The 10,692-nt window shown below is 41.5% G+C and overlaps 1 long non-coding RNA gene across 1 annotated transcript; it reads right to left on the bottom strand.

Moving 5' to 3' along the window:
- Positions 1–2,066: 2,066 nt before the first annotated feature.
- On the bottom strand, positions 2,067–10,684 carry LOC117094796. Its single transcript, XR_004441681.1, has 3 exons — positions 10,649–10,684; positions 3,692–3,923; positions 2,067–2,277 (listed from the first exon to the last, which is right to left on the bottom strand). It is a non-coding gene; the product is annotated as an uncharacterized LOC117094796 (long non-coding RNA).
- Positions 10,685–10,692: the final 8 nt, after the last annotated feature.

Below are 10,692 nucleotides of genomic sequence, written 5' to 3'. Positions count from 1 at the left end.
AAGTCTTGACCTAAAAAAATTAAGGGAAATGAAGAAATCAGAAAATGATAAATTAATTACAAGAAATGTAAGACTTGGCTTGTTATTATCGTCTCCTTTTTGATATCAGCTGTGTTTGTGGCAGAAAGCCATCGTGATCCGCTATCTCAGTATATTGTCAAGCTAGTAATTCTGAATATGTTGTCAAGCTTGTAAAATGTTCTGAGTAGACCACATCTTCAGTAATTTCCACAAGTTCACAATTTTTCAGGTAAAGCTATAATGTATTGCCTTAAAAGAAATTCATTTTTTCAATGTAGTAAGAGCTGCTGCTTAGTTATAATACTCTGAAACTTTCATGAAACTATCCTTTTTAGAACTCATATTACAATATGGGCTCTTTCATGTTTTTTAGCTTCTTTGGACCTTGAGATGCAGTGTTATTCTAGATGCAGCATTACTCACAGTGGACGTTGTCCTCAAATAGCATAATTTCTATTTCATTTCCTACATATTGTTTTGGATAATGTTGAAATAAATCTTTTGAAAATGCAAATTTTTTTGTCATTGCAGCACATACACCGTCTACAGAAACTTTGTCTTAGTTTGTTTAGTGTTGCTATAAAGAAATACTGGAGACTGGGTATTTTATATTATTTGGCTCCTGATTTTAGATGGCTGGAAAGTTCAAGATTGGGCTTCTGCATCTGGTGATGGTCTCAGGCTGCTTCCACTCATGCAAAGGTAAAGGGAAGCTGGTGTGTGCAGAGATCACTTGCAAGAGAGGAAGCAGGGGTTAGGGAGAGGTGCCAGGCTCTTTTTAACAACCAACTCTTTTAGGATTTAATAGCGTGAGAACTCACTCACACTTAAGGGAAGGCATTAATCTATTCATATGGGATTCGCCCCCATGATCCAAACACCTTCCACTAGGCCCCACCTTCCAACACCACCACACTGGGAATCAAATTTTAACATGAGATTTGCAGGAGAAGGGACAAACAAACCATATCCAAACCATAGCAACCCTGCCAAAAATAAAAAGCAAAGAAAAACTGGCTACAAACTCATAATTTGTCCTATCTCTAGAAATTCTAATAAAAGGCAAAAGATACATGATCTGAAGAGAATCCAGGGTATCTCAAATGCTGGCTTGTAATTTTATATATCTTAAATTACGTGATTTATATGATATTCTTAACATCTTTTCTCACTAAACTATAACTCCATATCTCAGGTGGGACTCTCAGGGAGCAGACTCAGGAGACAGTGGGCAGCAGGTTTATTAGGGAATGCTTTCGTGATCATCATCCGTGGAAGGAATGGGAAGAAATGAGGATTGGGTGGAAGGAGGACTTGGGTTGTGATACAGTGTCAACAGTATTCTCAGCTGACCCCATGGGAAACTTTGAAGCTGTTTGGCCCTTTGGTGTCCCATATTGGAGCAAGAAGGTCAGGGAACTCAAAGATGGGGGTGACCTTGGATGCAGTGACACTCTCAGCTGGTCTCAGTGACTTACCTGGTGATAAAACTCAGCCCTCAATCCTCAGAGGCTCAGAGTCCCTGGTCCCCATAATCTTTTTAGGCTGATAATGGCTGCTACACTGTCCATTTACAATAAAAATTGGTCAAGAGCATACCAAGAGGTGCATCCATGCACTACTTGGGTACCAACATTTTCCTCCTTCCTCCAACTGTGTAACCATAGTCCTCCTCTTTATGATAAGATCCATTATCCCTACTAGGATGTGACTCCTCTTTTTGCCTGCTACTCTTGGTGCAAGGAACCTGAAGTACCTAGTCAGCAGATGTAGCTCATAGTTCAATGAGACTAATGAGTCTCTTCTTGGGTCTCACTGAACAGCAAACTACATCTACTGGTGGAGGTGTTTCACCTTTAGGAAGCAGGACCTCTAAATGACAGGGCCCAGTGTTGTGGAGCCAGGAAGCGCAATTTCCCCCAAGAGAATCACTGGGAATGATAGAAAGCAGGGCCATTCCTGCTTCTACACCTTGATTCCTGGACCCATGTATTCTACCTATTGAGAACACAGCCCTACAGAAAGACCATTAAAGTGTACATTTCATCTTAAAGGATGGTGTTCGTGTTATGTATGCCTTCAACAAGTTATTTAATTATTCTATCAGGCCAGAGGCTTCTGGGTGATGCAGCATGTAATAATATGACAAGCAGAGGCTGTGGTCATTTGCCCACAATCTTTCCTCCTTTGCTATAAAACAGGTCCCATGAGGTAGTTCAAACACTCTGAAAGCCCTCCGTGATGTTGGCTGATGCCCTGCAGATAGAAAAGAAGAATCATGGAAAATATGTGTCTATTCCTGTCAAAATGAGTCACTGCCTCTTGTTAGGATCATTATTGTAAGTCAGCTTGCCACCAAGTGGCTGATTGGTCTTCTTGAGGAATAGGCACTCAGTATTGCAGCATTGGTCTCTGTTGTTAGCAGGCTGAAAATTTAGTAGTGACTGTAACAAATCAGCCTCAGTGTATAGGCGCCCATCCTGTTAGGTCTATTAGCCTCCAATCCTGCCACAGTAGTTATTCCAATGCCAGATGCTGGGTGTTATTAACTGGCCAAGTCCTGATACTGACTTGGTTGTTCAGGGCCTTTTCTATTATGGATACTTGGTGGTATAGATCAAATGCAGTACAAAGCTCCTAACACTTTGTGCCCACTCTCATGTGCCCAGTCCACCATTTTTATCTCAAATCTCTTTGTTCCCAATAGTTTAGTCTCTCTGTTTTCAGGACCCTGATCCTATGACCAAGCCAGTTGTCACCGCCCATGTATATTCTAACCTTGAGACCCTTTCTACACAAATGGACGGCAAAGTACACTACTCAAAGGTCTGCCCTTTGGGAGGATTTTCCCTTATCACTGACTTTCATGGCCACCCCTGAGTGGCACAGTAACCTAGCCACCATCTGTTTTGTTTGCCAAAATATACCCATTTGTGAGTCAAATTCATGCATTTTCCTCTTTCATCATCTGGTCATATGGGATCAGTGGCAATAAGTGTAAGCCAAGGGAGAGACACTGGTGCAACAGTGGTAGAGACATGGGAGTCTAGGCTGCTTGCTAATGTAACATACTGTACTGTCTGCCTATGTTTGTGTTCTACATGTATAGAACCCAGCTCATGATCATTGGTCTTGGCTTCATGGCCACTTGGCATCCCTTTGTCAGGTGCTATATCTCTATAAAAGCCCAGTAGCACGTCAGTAGCTGTTTGTTGAAAGGTGTTTACTTCTCTGCTACAGATAGCATGGCCAGACTCTTGGGTCTGCATTGTGATTTTTCCCATTAGGACTTCTCATAAACTCCATACAGAATCTTTTCCTACATATCTAATACAACACCATCTGCTGGGTGGTATGGCACAAGTGGTAAAACTGCCACCTGGACCTGCTTCAGAGCCCTTTTCTGCTCTGGGTCCCACTTGAAATTGGAAGCCTTTTATGTCATCCAGTGTATAGGTAACAGCAAGTATTTCCTGCCATGGAATATGCTGCCTCTAGAACCCATAGAAACCTATCATTCTTCTATGCTTCCTTCTTTATGGTGAGAGGTACAAAATGCAATAATTTATTGCTTATTTTGGAAGGGATATCTTGGTATACCCTGGACTGTGGACCCACCAGAGAGCCACCAGTGGAAGACCCTTGAATCTTTGTAGGGTTTATCTCTCACCTTCGGAGTATATGTGCCGTAGCTCCAGTGTATTATCTACTTCTTGCTCTTCTGGCCCAATTAACATGGTATAATTGATGTAGTGGATCAGTGATGTTCTGCAAGATGCCCAGCTGGTCTTGGTCCTTCAGACTGTATTACAATAAAAGCTGGGAGAGTTAGCATGCTTCTAAGAAGATTATACGTGTTCACTATTGTCTGATCCAAGGCAATGTGTTTCTGATCCTCTTTTCTAATAGAGATAGAAAGGATGCATTTGTCAGATCAACAGCTGCATATTGTATACGTGGTGCCATGTTGTGATTTCTACTTTTTTGCGTCTGTTGAGACTTGTTTGAAATATGGTCTGTTCTGGAGAATGAGAAAAGAATGTGTATTCTGGGCTGGGCACAGTGGCTCATGCCTGTAATCTCAGCACTTTGGGAGGCTGAGGTGGGTGGATCATCTGAGGTCAGGAGTTCAAGACCAGCCTGACCAACATGGAGAAACCCCATCTCTACTAAAAATTCAAAAATTAACCGGGCATGGTGGTGCATGCCTGTAATCCCCGCTACTTGGGAGGCTGAGTCAGAAGAATTGCTTGAACCCGGGAGACAGAGGTTGTGGTGAACCGAGATGACACCATCGCACTCTGTAGCTGTTGGGTGAAATATTCTGTAAATGTCAGTTAGGCCTATTTGATCTAGTATGTAGTTTAACTCCAGTGTTTCTTTGTTGGTTTTCTGTCTGGATGATTTATCTGTTACTGAGAATGGGTTGTTGAAGTCCCCTAATATACAGTATTGCAGTTTATCTCTTCCTTTAGATCTGTTAATGTTTGCTTTATATAATTGAGTGCTCCAGTGTTGGGTGCATAGATATATAAATTATTATATCCTCTTTGCTGAATGGACTCTTTTGTCATTATATAGTGACCTTCTTTTTCTGTTTTTATAGTCTTTGACTCGTAGTCCATTTTATCTGATGTGAGTATAGTTACTCTTGATCTTTTTTGATTTCCACTTGCATAGATTTTTTTTTTTCCATTCCTTCACTTTCCATCTATGTGTGTCATTACAGCGGAGGTGAGTTTCTTGTTAGCAGCATATAGTTCAGGGCTTGTTTTTTTTTTTATCTGTTCAGCCATTTTATGTCTTTTAATTGGAGAATTTAGTCCCCTTACATTCAGTGTTATTATTAACAAGTAAGGACTTACTACTGTCATTTTGTGCTTGTTTTCTAATTCTTGTTTTCTAATTCCTCTCTTCCTTTCTTATTGTCTTCCTTTGTGGTTAAGCGATTTTCTCTGGAATATGTTTTAATTTGTTGCTTTTCGTTTTTAGTGTATCTATTATAGGTTTTTACATTGTGGTTATCATGAGGCTTACATAAAACATAGATATACCAAGTCATCTTAAAGAGATGGCAACTTATCTTAGATTAAAAAAAAAAACAACAACCTAAAAAAAAGCCTTTATACCTTAACTCCATCCCTTCTACATTTTGACTTTTGGTTGTCTCAATTTATGTATTTTTATATTGCTTATCTTTTAACAAGTTGCTGTAGCTGTTACTGTTTTTGGTAGATTTGTCTTTTGGTCTTCATACTAGAGTTATAAGTGGATTACACACCACAATTTCAGTATTGAAGTATTTGGGGATTGTCTTTGTACTTAATTTCATCAGTGGGTTTTATACCTTCAAATGTTTTTGTTTTTGCATATTAGTGCTTTTTTTCCTCTTTTGGATTGAAGAACTCCCTTTAGCATTTCTTTTAAGATGGGCCTCATGGTGGTGAATTCTCTCAGCTTTTGTTTATCTGGGAAAGACTTTATCTTGCTTTGATGGTTGAAGGATAGCTTTGCTGGATACAGTATTCTTGTGTGGCAGATTTTTTTTTTCTTTCAACACTGAAAATTTCATCCCATTTGCTCCTGGCCTGTATGGTTTCTGTTGAGAAGTCTGTTGCCAGATGAATTGGAATTTGTATTATTTGCATCTTTTCTCTTGTTGCTTTTAGGACCCTTTCTTTGTCCTTGCCCTTAGAGAGTTTGACTGTGCCTCTCAAAGGGGTAGTCTTATCTAGGTCGAATTTGTTTAGTGTTCTCTGACCTTCATACCTGTATATTTATATCTTTCTCAAGTTTTGGAAAAATTTTTATTATTTCTTTGAATAAGCTTTCTACCCCTTGCTCTTGCTCAGTTTTTTCTTGAACACTAGCTATTCTTAGATTTGGTCTTTTGAGGTAATTTTCTATATCTTGTAGGTGATCTTCATTCTTTTTCATTCTTTTTTCTTCTCTGCCCTCTCACTGTGTAATTTCAAATGACCTGTCTTTGAGCTCACCGATTTTTTCTTCTCCTTGATCCATTCTGTGGTTGAAATCGTCTAATTTTTTTTTTTTTAGTTCAGCAAATATATTTCTCAGTAATGAGAATTTTGTTTTTTTTTTAAAGTATTTTAATCTGTTAAATTTCTCTGATAAACTTATAGATTGCTTGTCTGTGTTATCTTGGAGGTTCCTGAGTTTCCTTAAAACTGCTATTTTGAATTCCTGGTCAGAGAGCTCACATATCACCATTTTCTTAGATTCAGACACTGGTTCCTTGCTTTGTTCATTTGGGGAGGTCATGGTTCCCTATTGCTGTTGTTTTTCTTGTGGATGTACGTCCATATCTTTGCACTGAAGGATTGTTTATTCCAGTCTTCTCTGTCTTGTTTTGTTTTCTATTGGTGATGTTTGCTTAGAGATTCTTTGTGACTTATCTGTTAAATGTCTTATTTTCCCACTAGATCACTGTCTCCTTTTTGGCACTTGATGGCACCTTATGCCCAGCTTTGCCTCCGCTTTAGAAACTCATCAGAGTGATGCCCTTCTCAAATGGGGGAGGTCCCAAAGGGGATATCCTGGCAGTGTGAAAGGCCGGCTAAAGCTTTGTGCCAAGAGGACCTGTGGAATGCATCTCCTACAGCTATTGCTGCTGAGTAGCCACTCTGATCTGGCATCTTCTTTGGTCAAGTTCCAGAGCAGAGTTTCCAGGGCTGGGAATTGAAGTCCTGCCTCCTCCCTTTGTCTCTGGTTGTCCTTGGTAATGTTTTTCCCTCAGGTACTCATGATACTTCCCATGGGCTGAGTTGGGGACAGGTCTCCTTCCAGGGAATCCAAGACGGCAGGGAGGTGGGTTGTCTACCTTTTCTCACTTTTTCCATTGTGGAAACTGTGAGTTGGGGGAAGTTTTCCACACACTTGGTGCCAGACAGATTGTGGGGAGGGGCACCGCAGATATAAAAGTCTGATTCTCTTACCATCTGCTCAGAGTTTTTTGACTTCTATGTCCCCAGGAATTGACTCATCCTCATATCTGAGTTCTGGGATATTGTTGGTGATCATCTCGGTGCTGTATATTTGTTTTTGGTTTTCTAGTGTGGAAATGAAGCCAGCTTGCATCTACACTGCCATTTTTGAACTAGAAGTCCACCTGACGCCATGTGGGTCTGCTCTAACAAAGATGCCTATAGCTGTCTCTGTAGATACAATTGGAGCTACTACCTCATAAAGTTTGTGGTAGCCCACTATCTGATTTTTGGAGGGGCTAGACTGGTGAATTAAATGGAGATACAATGTGAACCATCCTTCCTGAATCTTTTAGATATTTTAGGATGGCATTAATTTCTGCCATTCCCTGAAATATTATTTTTTGATTTACTATATTGGTATGGAGAAGAGGTCAACTTTTAAAGTTTCCACCTGGCCACCTGGCCTTTATCACTATGTTAGCTCTTACCACACACACCGAGAAACCTGGTGTCACTAATCAAGTATATTTATCACAATTATATACTCAAGGACTAGGTGGGTCTGTGGATATATTGTGAGCCAGACTTGGGCCAGGACTCCCTAGGACTCGACCTCCATAACCCTTACTGTAATCAAGGGCATATAATGACTTTCAGTTCTGTGGTATCATTGTTAACTCAGACTCTGTGTCCAACAGATATCAAAATGTTGAGTATTCCCCTTTCACCACTGTATGATTTCCTGAGTAATGGCGATAAGTCCCTTTGGAGAAGGACTAGAGGAATCATTAATGTGCACACTTGTGGTATTACACAGTCCTTCCTCCTGGGGACCCAGATTCTTCTTTAGTTAATGGGCCTGGATCCAAAAACTGACTCAGGTCTGGAAATTGGGTAAGGGGTCGTGATTATTTTTTATTTTTATTTATTTATTTATTTTCGAGATAGAGTCTCCCTCTTTAGCCCAGGATGGAGTGCAGTGGCACAATCTCGACTCACGGCAACCTCTGCCTCCTGGGTTCAAGCAATTCTTTTGCCTCAGCCTCCCGAGTAACTGGGATTACAGGCGCGCGTGCACCACCTTGCCCGGCTAATGTTTGTATTTTTAGTAGAGACAGGGTTTCACCATTTTGGCCAGGCTGATCTCGAACTACTGGCCTCAGGTGATCCGCCCTCCTTGGCCTTCCAAAGTACTGAAATTACAGACATGCGCCACTGCACCCAGTCAGTTTAACTTTCTTTTAATTGGCTTAGTTGCCAAGAGAGGAAGGTGGGGAGGATCCTGAGGAGTGTATGTTTTGTCCTTGGAGAGACAGCTCATTGTCTTCAAGCAAAACAGGGAGCATACTGGCCCTTATTAGAGAAGAGAGGGGCACTTCTGTAGCCTTAGAAGGTTCTCGAAACCTGAGGATTGAAGATTTTTCAGGTGCATCAACCCAGATGGTTTCATCCCTTGTGTCAGGGTTCCATTTTCTCCCAATCAGGGTCCTGACCACAGCACAGTAGACCTGCCTAGCTTGGGTCCTAACTTCTTTGGAGTTTTATTCTCATGATTAAGTCCTGGGCCTGGTCCTCAGCTTCCTCTCCTCATTGGCTTGAGGAACTGAGAGTCTGATATTCTACAGGGGAGGTTTTCTGGCCCTCACACTGAGTTTTTGTTTGTTTTTGAGACAGGATCCTGCTTTGTCACTCAGGCTGAGAGTGCAGTGGCATAGTAAGCTACTGTAACCTTAAACTCCTGGACCCAAATTATCCTCTGGCCTCAGCCTCCTGAGTAACTAGGACAACAAATGTATGCCACTATGCCCTGCTGATTTTAAAAATTTTTTGTAGAGTTGGGCCTTGCTATGTTGCCCAGGCTGGTCTTGAATTCCTGGCCTCAAGCTATCCTCCCTTTTTGGTCTCCTGAGGCACTGGAATTACAAGCATGAGCCACTGCTCTTGATCCCACACTCAGCTTTTAATTACCAACTAATCACTCTCATTCTTTTATTTTGAGACAGGGTCTTACTCTGTAGCTCAAGCTGGAGTGCAGTAGTGCAAACATAGCTCACTGCAGCCTCAAACTCCTGGGGTCAGGTGATCTTCTTGCCTCACCCTCCGAAATAGCTAGGACTACAGCCACAAGCTACTGGGCATGGATAATTTTTTAAAAATTTGTAGAGATAGGGTCTCGCTATGTTGCTCAGGCTGGTCTCAAACTCCTAGCCTCAAAGGATCCTCCTGCCTCAGCCCCCCAAAGTGCTGGGATTACAAGTGTGAGCCACTATGCCTGGCCCATTCTCCTCCTTCTGTTATCTTTTTCCAAGGTATCGGTCTAGCTCAGTAATAACTCATCAGTTCCACTGTCCGCACTGTTTCCCACCTGATCTTTGTGCCTGCCAGTGCATTTCTTTGCGTTGACATGCCATCTTAGTTCACCACTAGTGAAAGTTTTAACTGCACTATCAGGGTGTGCTAGTAGTTAACTTCTCCCTACCCCAGTGAGGAGAATCTCATCCTGTAAGTGAAAGGGCAAGATAAACGGCTCCAAAAGCCCACTGGAGCACCTACTTTCCTGCAACCCTTCTGGTACCAAGATCACAGATGCTCAGATGAAGATAAGTGGGTAGGAGATTTATTAAGGATTGCCACCTGTGGAAAGAAAGCAAGCTCCACGGGGTGGAGAAAGAATGTGGACTATGATGCAATCTCAAAGGCAGCTTTAGCTGACACTAAGGGGAACTCTGAAGCTAGGATGGTCTTTCAGATTGTCCTAATATGGGGCAAAGGGACTAGTCTTTGCATGCAGCCTGGCCCAAGAAGGAAGTGTGACTTTAGATGAGGTGGCTTTCTTCAGTTAGAGGGCAATTCTACTGACAGTTGAGGGCTGTTGGGTGCACACTGCTAAGGTGAGAAAACAAAATCCTCTGTAGGGAAGGGGAACCTGCGTGGAATATCACAGCACACCCTGAGAGCAGGGGAGTGGCTCTTCATCAAATAACACAATATGGGCCAACATATTCCCAGACGCTGCTGTAGTGCTGGGCACATTAGTGCTCAATAACTTATTGAATTAGTATTATCGTCATATTGTACTACTGCTATCCTCATCTTTTAAAGTCACTTATCACTTAATGGATGCTCTTATGTGTTAGAACTGACACTATGAAGATGACTATGACACAATTACCTGTTGAGCCTATTTGGGAAATTAACCTATATTTAACAAGTTTGACTAATTAGATTGGTTAAGAGCCTTAGCAGAGGACTAAACAAAATGGTGTTAAAGAATACACCTGATGGTCCAAGAAAATCCCTAACTCTAGAAAATCTGGATAATATGAGAGGCGACATTTGAACAGTGTAAGAATGCACTTTCCTCCAGAGCCAGAAGCAGGGAAAGCAGAGGCAGCAGCAATTTTATCTTCTGGGCACCTTATCCTCAGACCTCATTTTATCAGTACATATGGACTGTCTACAACCAAATGATATTATCCTTTTCATCAGCCTTATGAAACTTTCCCCCAATTTATCCAAGTCAGGATTTCAGTATGCAGAAGTCTAATGTCATCTCAGAGAGTTCATTGTGCCTCCCCCATATCCAAGACCATTTACTAAAACCTTAGTTCAATCTTTAAAGAGTCACAAGATCCTATTATGCCTAGCTCTTTTTCCAGTCTTTTAAGTCTATTCCTGACCTTGCCAAAAAAAGCACCTGTTTCTATGGTTTAACAAATGGAAC

The sequence above is a fragment of the Trachypithecus francoisi genome, unplaced genomic scaffold (assembly GCF_009764315.1).
Source record: "Trachypithecus francoisi isolate TF-2019V2 unplaced genomic scaffold, Tfra_2.0 Lachesis_group13, whole genome shotgun sequence".
NCBI classification, from domain to species: domain Eukaryota; kingdom Metazoa; phylum Chordata; class Mammalia; order Primates; family Cercopithecidae; genus Trachypithecus; species Trachypithecus francoisi.
Note: the sequence above shows the minus strand (reverse complement) of the source record. Positions and strands in the feature narration are given on the sequence as shown.